The sequence below is a fragment of the Vigna unguiculata genome, chromosome 6 (genome assembly GCF_037176805.1).
Source record: "Vigna unguiculata cultivar grain cowpea cultivar isolate G323 ecotype 2 chromosome 6, ASM3717680v1, whole genome shotgun sequence".
Taxonomy (NCBI): Eukaryota; Viridiplantae; Streptophyta; class Magnoliopsida; order Fabales; family Fabaceae; genus Vigna; species Vigna unguiculata.
In genome coordinates this window covers 29,677,774-29,692,000 of record NC_140797.1, presented here as the reverse complement: position 1 = coordinate 29,692,000, position 14,227 = coordinate 29,677,774, and the positions used below count along the sequence as shown (strand labels likewise).

Below are 14,227 nucleotides of genomic sequence, written 5' to 3'. Positions count from 1 at the left end.
AGAGGAAGAAGATGAAGCACCAAATCATGATATTTATTGATGATTTAAGACTATGAATAAAGTATTAATTTATTCTTCTACTTTTTTTTATCAAGAAAACAATTATAAAAGTTTGAATCAATTAAACTAGAATTAATTAATTAATTTAGTCCTTCGATTATTCCAACCATACAAATGAGCATACATTAACACTTCATTTGTTCCAAGCGTGTACAATTAAGTTTCCTTTTACACTACACATGTTCCAAACACCTCCATGTGAATATTTACATTTTCACTTACTTAAAAAGATTATCAAAATAAAAAAAATTGACAAGAAATCTAATTAAAGATTAAGATTGAATTACCAACAAGCATTAAGACAATCCTAAAAACATAAATCAGAACTCAAAAAGAATAAACAAAATATACTCTATTGAAGAAAATTAAAGAACAACACATTTATTGTCTATAACCTCATAATCCACTATGAAATTACAAGAGAATCAGCCAAAAAGGTTTAGCCTTCCATGTGGAAGACTACTTGAAGCATAAAGTGATGAGAATGATGATGGAATGCTATGGATAGGGATGGATTCATTGGTGGATGATGAATTTTGTTTCACTGTAGCTCGCCTTTTATAACAATTTTGGATGAACTTTAATTACTGCTCATATACACTGAATATCTATACTAACTACTTCAATTGTAGAACTTAACGTGTAATAGAGCTTCACTTTGATCAGTTTTGTTTGGATTTTGTGCATAGATTTAAGAGATTAAAATAAGTTTAAGTTCACAAAATACTAAATTTAATAAACAACATTATTTGGTGTCAAGAAGTGCCACACTCTTGTGAAAATAATAACCTTAACAATAACTTTATTTCACAAAAATTTAGTATATGATCCAATGGGCCCCAACGTGTTAAATGATATATGGTAGATGAGGTCTTCCAGATGATACACATAAGACAAAAATATCATACGAGTAAGCTAGTAGATGAGTTAATCAAACGATTCTGGTGCAACACTTAGTAGATGATTTTAGCAAAGCGTATTAGATAAGTCTAACAATGTAATGACTTGAGCAATACAAGCATCAAATGATGCAATCACTAGACAACTTCAACAATATGATGGCTAAACAACTTGTCTTATGTCATCTTCTCGTTTCCATCTTTAAAAACACTTTATTTATTCTTCAAGCTTATGATCTCAACTTTCCTTAGTTACTTGAAAATCTCTAATTTAATCATGATTGCATCGTCTATATAGTCATTAGTCAATTCATCATTTAATCTTCTATAAACAATTTATAGTCAAAACACATGCCAGAGTGCTTAGAAAATATCTATCACTAGTGCATTTTAAACCTTTTACATCGCAGTATATGTCTCGGTTTCTACGCACCCGCTGTATATAAGCACGCAGTGGCATTTTTGTAATTAAAGTCATCTTTTATGCCTCGGTTGTTATACTAACTGAGACATATCGCTTAAAAAAAATTTGACCACTGTGTTGACCCATAATTTGATTTTTTTTTACTGAAGCAATATGCCTCAGATCTTTTTTTAACTGAGGCAGTAGTGAGACAATATGCTTCGGTCCAGCTGCTACCCGAGGCAGTAGTGACCCTTTGTAGGGTTAAAAAACCCCATTTCTTTGTTGTGCAGCGGCGCACTTTTGCAATCTTTCATCTTCTCTGACGTCCAGCGCAGCTCCGAGCTATCCCACACACCTCCGACGTGCTAGGCCATCATTTCGTCGCTTGCACCGCACCGCCACTGCATCGCCTGCACTGTCGAGGAGGTTTCCGGCGCCATTGTGGCTTCTTCTTCTTCGACCAACCATCATTGTTGTTGCACCATCGAGGAGCCGTGCACTGCCACTGCCGCATGACCTAGTTAGGGTTATCGGCTTTAGGTATTTTCTCTACTTTGAACGTTTGCCATTGGGGTTTTGTCTCTCTTTGTTCTGCTCCACCAGATAACCATTTTGTCTGTCTAATTTTTTTCTTCACAGCGTTTTGAGATCCTTATCCGCTGATTGGAAAAGATGAGGTGCCTTTACTTTTTTCTTTCATTTGCTTCTGTTCACCGTTTTCCTCCCTATTTCTTATGCTTTTTCATGTGTGGCAGGTGGTGGAGGGGGAGAGGAAGGGGGAGCTGCTGCTGCTCGATAGGGAGAAGGGGGAGGATGGGGGGAGTGTGAATATGTTTTTGGTGGTGAATGGGTCACCGGAACCGACGGCTGCAGCAATGCTGTCTCAGCTCAGGGATGTGGAGAGGAAGCGGAAGGGAAGGTCCAGCGTGAGTAAGAAGTCCTTGAGCCTCGACTAGTTTGTCGTGCCGCAGACCGTGTTTGCACTCACTGACAAACCAGTTTGCTCCTTTCAGGGACATCTACATGATGTTCTTGATCTCTCATGGTCTAAGTCTCAGGTTAGCTTCCAATTTTCATATGGGTTTTGATGTTCTTTGGTTCTAGAAAAGTGTTCAATTTCAATGTGTCAGTATAACTGTACAGAGTATTTTGCACTCCTGTACATTATTCATTTTGTACATTATTCATTTTTTCTGTTAACTGAACAATTCGCATTTACTGAACTATTGGAGTGAGTTTTCTCCTCTATATTTTTGTTGTGGAGTAAGCTTCAGAGTGATGCCTTGCGAGAAACTATCACTGGAATCATGGCCTTGTGGAGACTATTGAACTTCTTGTGGTTTCTAGGAAGTGATACTTAACATTTAATATTTGTAAAAAGTTATTAATATCTAAGTTCAACAAAATTTGAATAACTTTGAAAGTACTAATTTGTTTGTGTATAAACTTGATGTGACTATTTCTTTGTTTAAGCTGCTGCAGGTGAATTCAATAAAGAAGTATGAAGCAGGGAGGAGATGAACCGATATTATGATGATGGCGATCCTTGATGGCTTCCAAAAGGCATGTTCTATTGACTTTGCACCTTTTAATATTCTGCTATCACCACTCAACAAATGTATCATTTTCTTTCATTATAATCTCAATCTTTCTTGCATCACTATAAAATAGATTCCAATTCAGGGACAAGCTTGTTTTGTTGCTGCGAAGGATCAAATTATTCCCAACAGGACTGGAGGTGGAAGTTTACGTAGAAATGTTGTATGTTCACCATCATGGAATAGGAAAACTATTCGAATTTTTAACTATTCGAATTTTTTTTTAAATGTCATATGCCTCAGTTGAAACAGACCCAAGGTAGTTAATGTAACTTTCTGCCGCGGTTAAAACAAAACTGAGGCAGAAAGAGTATTAAATTTTCTTTTATTTTTTGAATTTTTGATACCCATTAGGCCTCGGTTATGAGAAAACTGAGGCGGTAAATATTAAATATGCCTTGGGTTTGTAACCGAGGCATAAAGTACTACCTTTTTACCTCGGCCGTATATACCTCGGTTGCGGACCTGAAGCAAAAGGCTAAAAATAACCGCTGTCATTTCCCTTCTCTGCACTAGTGTATGCAATTCATCAAAATTCAGTTCCTATACAGTTCATAACATCGTCTAGGGAAATTTCAACATACTAGAATCTTTAAATAGATTTGTCTAGCTAGAGCGTTAAGTGTATTTTTTCTACCTAGAACATATATTGTCACTTAAGAAGTTACTTTTAATGTATAATTTTATTTAAGGCTCATTTTATCTATATAGAAAAAAATACCAGTTAAAACAATTAATGAATTTAAACTCAATTATAATTCAAGAATTTTTACGTTAAGTATATTCTAAAAGTGTATAAAAATGCACTCATCAATAATAATTTGGGAGGGATTTCTTGCACACCATGATATTTATAGATGTGCAGATTAAGTTGTAATGAACTCACCCTAATCCTTGACTCTTATATTTCTTATTGATTAAGTCTTTGATTGGAAACAACTAACATGCAATTGACCCTTCCAAGCTTAGATGTTTAAGTTGTCCTTAACATAAACAAAACAATTAAGAAAGGAAGGGATATACTCACAAAAATACTAATGGTGGTGGCGGAGCAAAGCCATAGTGTCATGGAGCAATTGCTCCACATGTTGCTGATTGAGAAGTTGACTATCTCAGAATTTCTCGAACTCATTGTAATGACATTGTTGTTGCAAGTGGAGCTTAGTAAGGGACTGATGGATACAGGTAAACGCCTCAGCATGAGGATCTGCAATTCTTGATGGCACCCTAGAGGGCGGTAAAAGTGGAGGAGGAGAGGAATGGCGTGCATCAGAAGTCGAGAATGACCACATGTCTCTCTCTCCCATATACTATAGTAAAGGCATGATTAGGTAAAGGTTGAGGTGCCATGCCTTCTATAGAATTCATCATCAAACAATATTGACCATCTCGTTTAACCAACATGTCATTGTTGACAACCATATCAAGATCAATATAAGATGTCCTCGAAATTGGCTTATCATCCTCCAAGGGAATTTTGAAATGGAGAGCAATAGTCATGCTCAGCCCATCAATTGCTATGTTTCATGAGGAGGCTTTCCCAACCTTAGTGAGTTGACAAGCCAACCATGCACCTAAGTCTAAGTGAAAATCATTGACCATACTCCACATAAATAACAACTTAGATTTCCTTACAACAATAGTGCTATCACCCCGGGCAAACAATGTATGAGTTAATAATCGATGAGCATAACGAAAACATGGGTGATGAATATAGGATTCCTTGGAATCTGGTGAAACAAATTGACTAGCAGTAGATAAACGGCACCAAAAGGCATGTTCATTAAAAATACGAGGATACCTCCTCTCACCACCGCTAAGAAACCCAAAAATAGCATTCAACTCAGCCAACACAAGAGTATAATTGGTGTTATGCAATCGGAACCTAATCAACCCCTCTATGCAATTCTTTCCCTGCAAAATATCTGCGCTCACAAAACTAAGAAATTCAAGAGTAATTCTCTCATAAGCAAGGTTTTTCAAGTTGATAAAAGTGGCCCAACCAATTTTTCTCAATATTGCCGTCATTTCGTCTAACATCTCCAATGTAGTCAAAGTATTCTCATAAATATACCGAGTAGGGATAATCACCTGCTTGATAAGAGAAGCATACCTAAGTTTATGTTCTTCATTTTGGAAGACAATACCATGGTCATTGTCCGTAGAGGAAGAAGAATGCCTCTGTTTTCTTGTGCCGGTAGACCTGTCCACCGTCTAAGAATACGCGGAAGTCGCACGACTTAGTACAAGAGAGGGTCGAGGTTCTAGAGATGCTCGAGATTTTGAAGATACTCGAGGTTCTAGAGGGGCTCGAGATTCTGGAGTGGGTCGAGGTTCCAGAGAAAGTTGAGGTTGCGAAGACTGAGATGAGCTCACGGGGATAGGCATAGAGGCTTTAGCAGAGCGGGCAGCTTCCTGGTCGAAAGGAGGCGGCTGGAACGATGCATTGTTGGAGACGGAGACAGTGGCCGGTGGACGGGACAAAGGCAAAGACGTGAGTGAGCAGAGTGAAAATTTAAGCAGAGCAAGGGAAGACGAATTGGACGAGAAAAGTAGGGGCCCTTAGGGATTTGGTGGGTGAAAAATAATTACCCTTCTCGCGCTGCTGTAATCCCCTTCTTCATTTATTTTTTTGTTTTTTTTTTGAAATAGAAGAGTACTCATTCAGTATCTGGTTTATGGTGATATTAATGCAGCATTAGCCACATTTTTTTTCAAAAACATCACCAACATACACATTCAATCTTTGACCATTCACTCTAAAACTTCTTTTTGAATTGATGTCTGAAGTTTCAACTATACCAAAGGGAAATACTTGTCTCACAACAACCGAACCAAACCACCTGAACTTTAATTTACCAGGAAACAATTTGAGCCTAGTATTCACTACAGGAAAATGCTTCATTAGTAACTAATTTTAGTGACCAAAAGTTGTTAGTTATTATAATTACTAATTTAGATACAAGTTTACAAAATAAAAAAAATATTGGTTGCTAAAATAGTTACTATTATGAATAAAAAATTATAATTGGTCACTAAATTTGTTTTTAAAATTAGCTACCATAGTTTTGGCTACTAAAGAAAACTGGTCACTAAAAATTAGCTACCTAAGTTTTGGCTACCAAAATAACTTAGTTACTAAATTGGTCTCTAATTAATTAGTGACAAATTTAGTGACCAATTATAATTTTTTATTTATATTAGTGACTATTTTAGTAACCAATAAATTTTAATTTTGTAAAATGGTATCTAAATTGGTCACTATAGTGACTAATAACTTTTAGTTACTAAAATTGGTTACTAATAAGACATTTTCTTGTAGTGATTGTATAATAACACATGTTGTTCTGGTGTAAGCTCTCTATGCACAATTCTTTTATCATGCCATTTTTTTGTTCTTTCCTTAAAAATGCTAGCATTATCATAGGCTTGAAGTCTAAATTCATCCAACTCATCCAATTGCAATAATCTCTTCTCTCCTGCAATCTTCAAATCGAAATTCAAGAATTTAATAGCCCAAAATGCTTTGTGTTCTAATTCCACCGATAAATGACATGATTTCCCATACACCAGTTGATATGGAGACATTACAATAGGAGTTTTAAAAGTTATACGGTAAGCCCAAAGTACATCATCTAATTTCCACTTGCCCACTAGTTTGTGGATGGTAAGGAGTAGCGATCTTGTGGTTAACACCATATTTCCACAAAAGTGCTGCAAATTTCTTATTATGGAAATGTGAATCTCCATCACTAATGATTGCTCTTGGCACCCCAAATCTAGAAAATATGTGTTTCTTAATGAAAGACATTACCACTTTAGCATCATTTGATGATAATGCCCTAGCCTCCACTCACTTTGACACATAATCCACTGCAACTAAAATGTAATAGTTTGGAAAAGAGGACGAAAATGGCCCTATAAAATTAATATCCCAGACATTAAAAATTTCCACTTCCAGAATGTTGTTTAGAGGCATCTCATTTCTCTTTGAAATATTTCCTACCCTTTGACATATGTCACACTTCTCAATAAAACCACAAGCGTCTTTAAAGAGAATAGGCCAATAGAAGCCACTTTGTAAAACTTTAGAAGTTGTTCTCTCAACACTAAAATGCCCACCATAATCGGATCCATGACAATGCAAAAGGATACTCTCAAACTCATTCTCAGGAACACATCGCCTAATGATACCATCACCACATCTTCTAAACAATTTAGAGGATCATCCTAGAAATAACCTTTAACATCATGAACGAATTTCTCTAGAAATAACCTTTAACATCATGAACGAATTTCTTTCTCTGCTGAAAAGTCAGAGGAACTATACCAGTTGCTTTAAAATTAGCAAAGTCCGCAAACCATGGCAAAGAAGTAATGGCTAGTAACTTCTCATCTGGAAACTCCTCTGAAATAGGTTGTATTTCTCGAGCATCATCCCCACCAATCTTCAGTCTTGAAAGGTGGTCAGCTATTAAATTTTGCCTCCCTTGCTTATCTCAAATTTCCAAGTCAAACTCTTGTAACAAGAGAATCCAACGGATTAATCGTGGCTTGGCATCCTGCTTAGTAAACAAATACCTCAAAGCAGCATGATCAGTGTAAACAATAACTTTAGATCCCACAAGATAGGATCTAAATTTATCAAAAGCAAACACTGTTGCAAACAATTCTTTCTCAGTCGTGGCATAATTCTTTTGAGCCTCATTTAATACACGAATGGCATAATAAATAAATAACATGAAACACTTTGTCTTTTCTCTGTCCTAATACAACACCCACAACATAATCACTAACATCACACATAAGTTCAAATGGTAAAGACCATATAGGTGTTGTAATTATAGGAGTAGAGAGACAAGTTGTTTCTTTAAAGTTATGAATGCTTGCAAACATGCATCATCAAACACAAAAGGAGCTTCTTTCTCAAGAAGGTTTGTCATCGGCTTTGCAATTTTAGAAAATCTTTAATAAACCGCCTATAAAAACCTATATATCCTAAAAAACTCCTTACCCCTTTTACATTCAATGGAGGAGGTAATTGTTCAATTATTTCCACCTTTGCTTTATCTATCTTAATGCCTTTAGCAGAAATTTGATGACCAAGAACAATACCCTCCTTTACCATAAATTGACATTTTTCCCAATTTAGCACTAAATTAGTTTCTTGACATCTTTTCAACACTAAGGTCAAATTAGATAGGCAAGAATCAAATGAAGAGCCAAATACAGAAAAATCATCCATGAAAATTTCAATTTAACACTAAATTTGCTTTATCTATCTCAATGCCTTTAGCAAAAATTTGATGACCAAGAACAATACCCTCCTTTACCATAAATTGACATTTTTCTCAATTTAGCACTAAATTAGTTTCATGACATCTCTTCAACACTAAGGTCAAATTAGATAGGCAAGAATCAAATGAAGAGCCAAATACAGAAAAATCATCCATGAAAATTTCAATTTAGCACTAAATTTGCTTTATTTATCTCAATGCCTTTTGCAAAAGATTGATGACCAAGAACAATACCCTCCTTTACCATAAATTGACATTTTTCCCAATTTAGCACTAAATTAGTTTCTTGACATCTTTTCAACACTAAGATCAAATTAGATAGGCAAGAATCAAATGAAGAGCCAAATACAGAAAAATCATCCATAAAAATTTCAATGCAATTTTCAACCAAATAGGAGAAAATGGAATACATACACCTTTGAAATGTTGTAGGTGCATTGTAGAGACCAAAGCATATCCTTCTGTATGCAAAGACTCCATAAGGGCATGTAAATGCTGTCTTCTCTTGATCTTCAGGAGCCATGAATATTTGGTTGTAACCATAATAGCCATCTAGAAAACAGTAGTAGTTATGTCTAGCCAATTTCTCAAGTATTTGATCTATAAATGGGAGTGGAAAATGGTACTTCCTTGTGGCTTGATTAAGTCTTCTATAGTCAATGCACATGTGTCACCTAGTCACTTTTCTTGTGGGAATGAGTTCATTCTTTTCATTTTTCACAACTATCATCCCACCTTTCTTAGGCACCACATGAATCGGGCTCACCCACTCACTATCAGAAATTGGATAAATAATGTCTGTGTCTAATAGCTTGATCACTTCTTTCCTTACCACGTCCTTCATTGTGGGGTTGATCCTTCTTTGTGGTTGACGGATAGGTTTGAAGTTCTCTTCCAAATAAATTTTATGCATGCACACCATAGGACTAATACCTTGTAAATCATCAATTTGCCAACCTATAGCAAATTTATGCTCCCTCAACACCTTTACAAGCTCTTCTTCCTCAACAACGGTAAGTTCATTGCTTATAATGACATGATTGAGCATTGTCTAATATAAAAAATTGTATTTAAGGTGAGAAGAAAGTTGTTTTAATTCTACCTTGGATGTCTCGTTTCCTCCACCTTCATTTCTGTTAAGGTCTTTTACTCTTCTGGCAGAACTAAATAAAGGCTTAAGAACTTCTAATTGATGTGCACATTGAACCACCTCTTCATCACTCACATTGAAATTCAATTGAAAAGAAAAAGAATGGCAAGGAAGAGTTACTCACTCAACCACTACTTTAGTCACTCATGGAAGGGAAAGGATAAAAAGAAACATGATAAGTTCCCTTCTAACTCTCATCAACAACCATCAAGTAAAAGTAAGTCACCAAGTGATCACATTCACCATTCCACTTCTCCAAGATCAAGTTCCATTAAATGTTTTAAATGTTTGGGTTATAATCACATTGCTTTAAATTGCCCAACCAAGAGGACCATGATCTTAAAGAAGAGTAATGATGTTGAAAGTGAACACTCATCTCCCCATTCTCTTTCAAAAGAATCTTCTTCCTCTAGTAAAACTAAAATTTTTGAGAAAGATCCTATGTTATTAAGGCGCATGATAGGTCAAGATCAAAGTGAGCTTGAGCCAACTCAAAGAGAAAACATTTTTCAATCTAGATGCAAAATTAACAAATGGGTTTGCTCTCTAATTATTGATGGAGGAAGTAGTACCAATGTAGCTAGCACAAGGTTGGTGGAAAAGCTTAGCTTAGAGACCATTCCTCATGCTAAGCCCTACAAGCTTGCTTGGATAAGTAAAAAGGGAGAAATAGATGTCAATAAACAAGTCCATATCAACTTCTCTATAGGAAGCTACAAAGATGAGGTGCTTTGTGATGTTGTTCCCATGGAAGTCACATATCTTACTAGGTAGGTCATGACAATTTGATAAACAAACTTTACATGATGGTCATACCAACCAATACATTTTCTTCATAAATGGGAAAAAGACCACTTTACAACCTCTATCACCTCAAGAAGTTAATAAGGATAGAAATATAATAAGAAAAGATAAAGAAGAAAAACAAAAGGGGCAAGCTTTCACCAAGGTGTTACTTGCCTACAAAAAACTTCTTCCAAAGCAAGATGTGCATCACCTTTCCTTCTCTTCTCAAGCCAAAAAGGAAGACCCAAAGCACAAACAAGAAAGGAAGAGTAGCCTAGAAAATAAAGATGGCCTAACCAAAGCTAGGGGTAATACCTTTAGAAAGGATGGAACAAGAGCTCATAAAAAGGAGGTGCAAATCCTCCCCCAAATCAAGTCAAGCTCCATCTACAAAGGCTTAAAGAATTTGTTGTCAAATTCTCTCCAAGGGGGGGAGGATGATGAAGGATTGACCCCAACCAAGGATGAAGACACATGCTTAAGAAGACTAAGCATGTTTAGAAAGGAAGTTCACTAATCCTTCATCCCTTTCATTTGTGTTTGTTATTTTTTATTCCCTAAGTTGACTTAGTTGAATCAACTTTAGTTGACTTGTTGACCTTTGACTAGGTTTGACTTGTTGACTATAGTTGACTTGACTTAAGCCAACATGTTAATCTATGCTTATTTTCTTTGTAGGTTAATTAGGAGTAAGAAAGAAATGCTAGGTGGCGCATGGTGATTGGGGAACATAAATGATGTGGAGGAGAGAGTAAAACAAAGACATAAAGCATAAAGTAAAAGGCATAAAACAAGTGTACCTATGTACCTTTGGTCTCCTTTGTTTTTAGCACACTTTGACCACTTTTGGAGACATATGAGACACCTTCTTGGTCTCCTTTAGTGCTAGAACGAAATTAGCCTTGCACACACCATAGTTAGCTCTTTTGTCTCTCATTTTGTAACCTTATTTGACCTAGTTTCTAGAAGCTAGGGTTAGGTTTTTGTAGAGACATCCTTAAGTATCTTTTATTTTCTTAGAGGCCCCTAAACTTTTCTATTTAAGGGGTGCTCTACCACTTGTAAAAGGGTTGAACATTTTGAAGTAAAAACACTCTTGTGTCTCAACCATTTGTGAGAGTTTCCTCCCTTGGGAGTGAATACTTTTAAGCCTTATCTTGCATAGCAAGTGGCGGCACACATCCACTCATCTTCAAGGTTGCCATGGCTTCTAGCCTAACCTTGTAGTGGCGTGCTTCTCACATTTTTACCATTTCTTTCCTTTCCATTTTATGTTTTCTTCTTCCTTTAATTGTTCTTGGTTTTCTGTGGTTTATGTGCTTTCCATTTCCTTTTCATTTTGAATCAATCCATCATCTTCTTCTCTTGAGCTTTGTGAAAGGAACCTTCACATCTAGATAGCTTGCTATCTTAATGTCCAGTGGAGATTTCACTAAGTTTTCTTAATCAACTCACACCATATTCAATAATCTTAGAAAGGAACAAGATAATCCTTCATCAGACTTGTTGACACTAGATGACTCCATGAAGACTGCTAATGATGCAGTTTTGCTTGTTGTTAAGGTTGTCTTTGTTCTGAAGTCTGTAAGTTTAGTTTTATAGTATACTTTCTGTTATTTGTTTGAATAAAACTGTTTTGTGGTTACATATTGAAAATTTTGCAGGAGATGCACAGAAAAATTATAGACAGATTGAATGGTGGGATGAAAGAGGTCAACCCTTCAGAAATTAATAAAGAGGTCAACCCTTCAGAAATTAATAAGCACTAAGTGTCAAACTTGAAGTTTTTTGGGATGTGTATCACGTCAGCTTTTGTGTCATTTGGGCAAGCAGTGGCACTAAATTGAACTTTTTTTTTTGGTTTCAGGATGTTGGTGAAGATCAAGAGGATGAAGAATGATAAAAAATCCAAATGGTATATGAAAATGAAGAGGAATGAAAGTGCAAGATAAATTGTACCTTTTCTTTTTTGGAGAACATAATACTTTTTAATTAGTTGTAATCATTTTTACATATGGAATTGTACACAATATTACAATATAATTTTGCAATATATGAAAATTTTCAATTCCATATTATATGTTAGAAGTGTCTTATTTAATCTATTTTATTTTTTTTCTACTATTTTAATAGAATAAATATATTTTAATTAATATTGTTCAAATAAAGTTATTAATATTTCATTTAAAATAGTATTGTCAAAATGTATAGATAAAATTAAAATTATATTTTAAATTACTTTATATCATTCAATTTTTATAAGCCTTGTTTAAACAAATCTATTTTGTTCCACACTTTCATAAACGTGGCCTATAGAAATAAGCAACATGAAAAAAATTGTTGCATTATGTTGGCCGAAAAACTGTTGTCTATTGGAACATTTTAGGCAACGTTTTTTAATTATTGCATAATAAGCAACGGTTTTCGAATTTCCTGGCCTAAATGGAAAAAAATCGTTGCCTCTAGTATAGGCCACGACCACCTACGCAACAACTGCAAATCCATTGCCAATTCGTTGTCTAATCTTCAGGCCACGGTTTTTTTACTTTAGGCCATGGTTTTTGGTCCGTTGCCTAAAGTCATTTTTCTTGTAGTGATATTACTTGCCATTAACTCAAGAGTCTCCAAAGCTTCCTCATGTGTTTTCAAATTAAACGATCCTCCACTTGCCGCATCCAGATTTGCTTTAAAAGATGGTGCAAGACCATTATAGAATATTTGGACTTGCAACCAATCTGGTAAAGAATGATGTGGACATTTCCTTAGTAGCTCCTTATACCTTTCCCAAGCCTTGTAAAGAGATTTGGTTTCTTGCTGTACAAAAGTAGTGATTTCATTCCTCATTCTCGCTGACTTGGATGGAGTAAAGTATTTGGTTACAAATTTTGTAACCATATCTTCCCATGTAGAAATACTGCCTTAAGGTTGTGTTTGAAGCCAACTTTTAGCTTTATCCCGTAATGAGAAAGGAAAAAGCCTCAAGCGGATTGCATCATTTGAAACTCCATTAATCTTCAAAGTGTCACAAATGGCTAGAAAATTCTCCATATGAGAATTAGGATCCTCTGAAACTGCATCTCCAAATTGATTCTGCTGGATGACTTGTAAGAGTGCATGCTTGATTTCAGAATTGTTGGCTTGAATAGGAGGTCTCACGATGCTCCCTTGGTAATTATTAGTATTTGGCATCGAATAGTCAAGTAGAGTCCTCCTCGCAGGTTGTTCCTCAGCCATTGTTGATGTGTGCTCTTTCTTACAATTGATGACCCTTCTTTTCTTTCTTGCTTCTTCTTTCTTGCGATACTCCTACTACGTCTAGTAGTACGTTCAATTCCTGGGTCAAAAAGCAAGATTTTTTCTACAATTGTACCTCGCATAAACAACTAAAAGACACAAGATTCTAACAAATTTCTTAGGTCAATTTACAAAAATTCAATAAAATCATGAAAAATCAATAATCATCTCTATTGCAAACTAATTAGATATGCCCAATTTCCCAATTGTGACATAATATAACCTGTCTTGTTTATAATCGCAAACAATCCCCAATTTTCAAATTGTTAAATTGCTCATAAATAAACGATAAAACCATAAACAGAGCACTGAGATGAAGAACATTAACAGAACATCAAATGTAAAGAGTAGAACCTATAATCCAAAGTCTTACATCAATCCTCCAACAAAAGGAAATTAGTTCTACATAATGAAAAGAAAAAAAACTCCAAACGATAGGCAAAGCCACTGACGAAATAGAGAGCAAGAAGAAGTTTCCTCTATGAACACTCTTTTTTTATCTTTTCCACGTTCTCTCCTTTGTTGAGGTGATTTTCTTTCTCCTTTAACTGTTTCTCCCTAATTTTTTGGTAGCCAAAATCTTGGTAACTAAAATTTTAGAGATTAATTATAATTTTTTATTTTGTAAATTGGTCACTATAGTACTAACAATTTTTTGTCACTAAAATTGAATATTAATAGAGGATTTTCATATAGTGATATATATATATATATATATATATATATATATATATATA

The 14,227-nt window shown here is 35.2% G+C and overlaps 1 non-coding gene across 1 annotated transcript; it reads left to right on the top strand.

Annotated features, from left to right (window-relative positions):
• Positions 1 to 12,936: 12,936 nt before the first annotated feature.
• Positions 12,937 to 13,043, top strand: LOC114189299 (small nucleolar RNA R71). Its single transcript, XR_003605605.1, has one exon. It is a non-coding gene; the product is annotated as a small nucleolar RNA R71 (small nucleolar RNA).
• Positions 13,044 to 14,227: the final 1,184 nt, after the last annotated feature.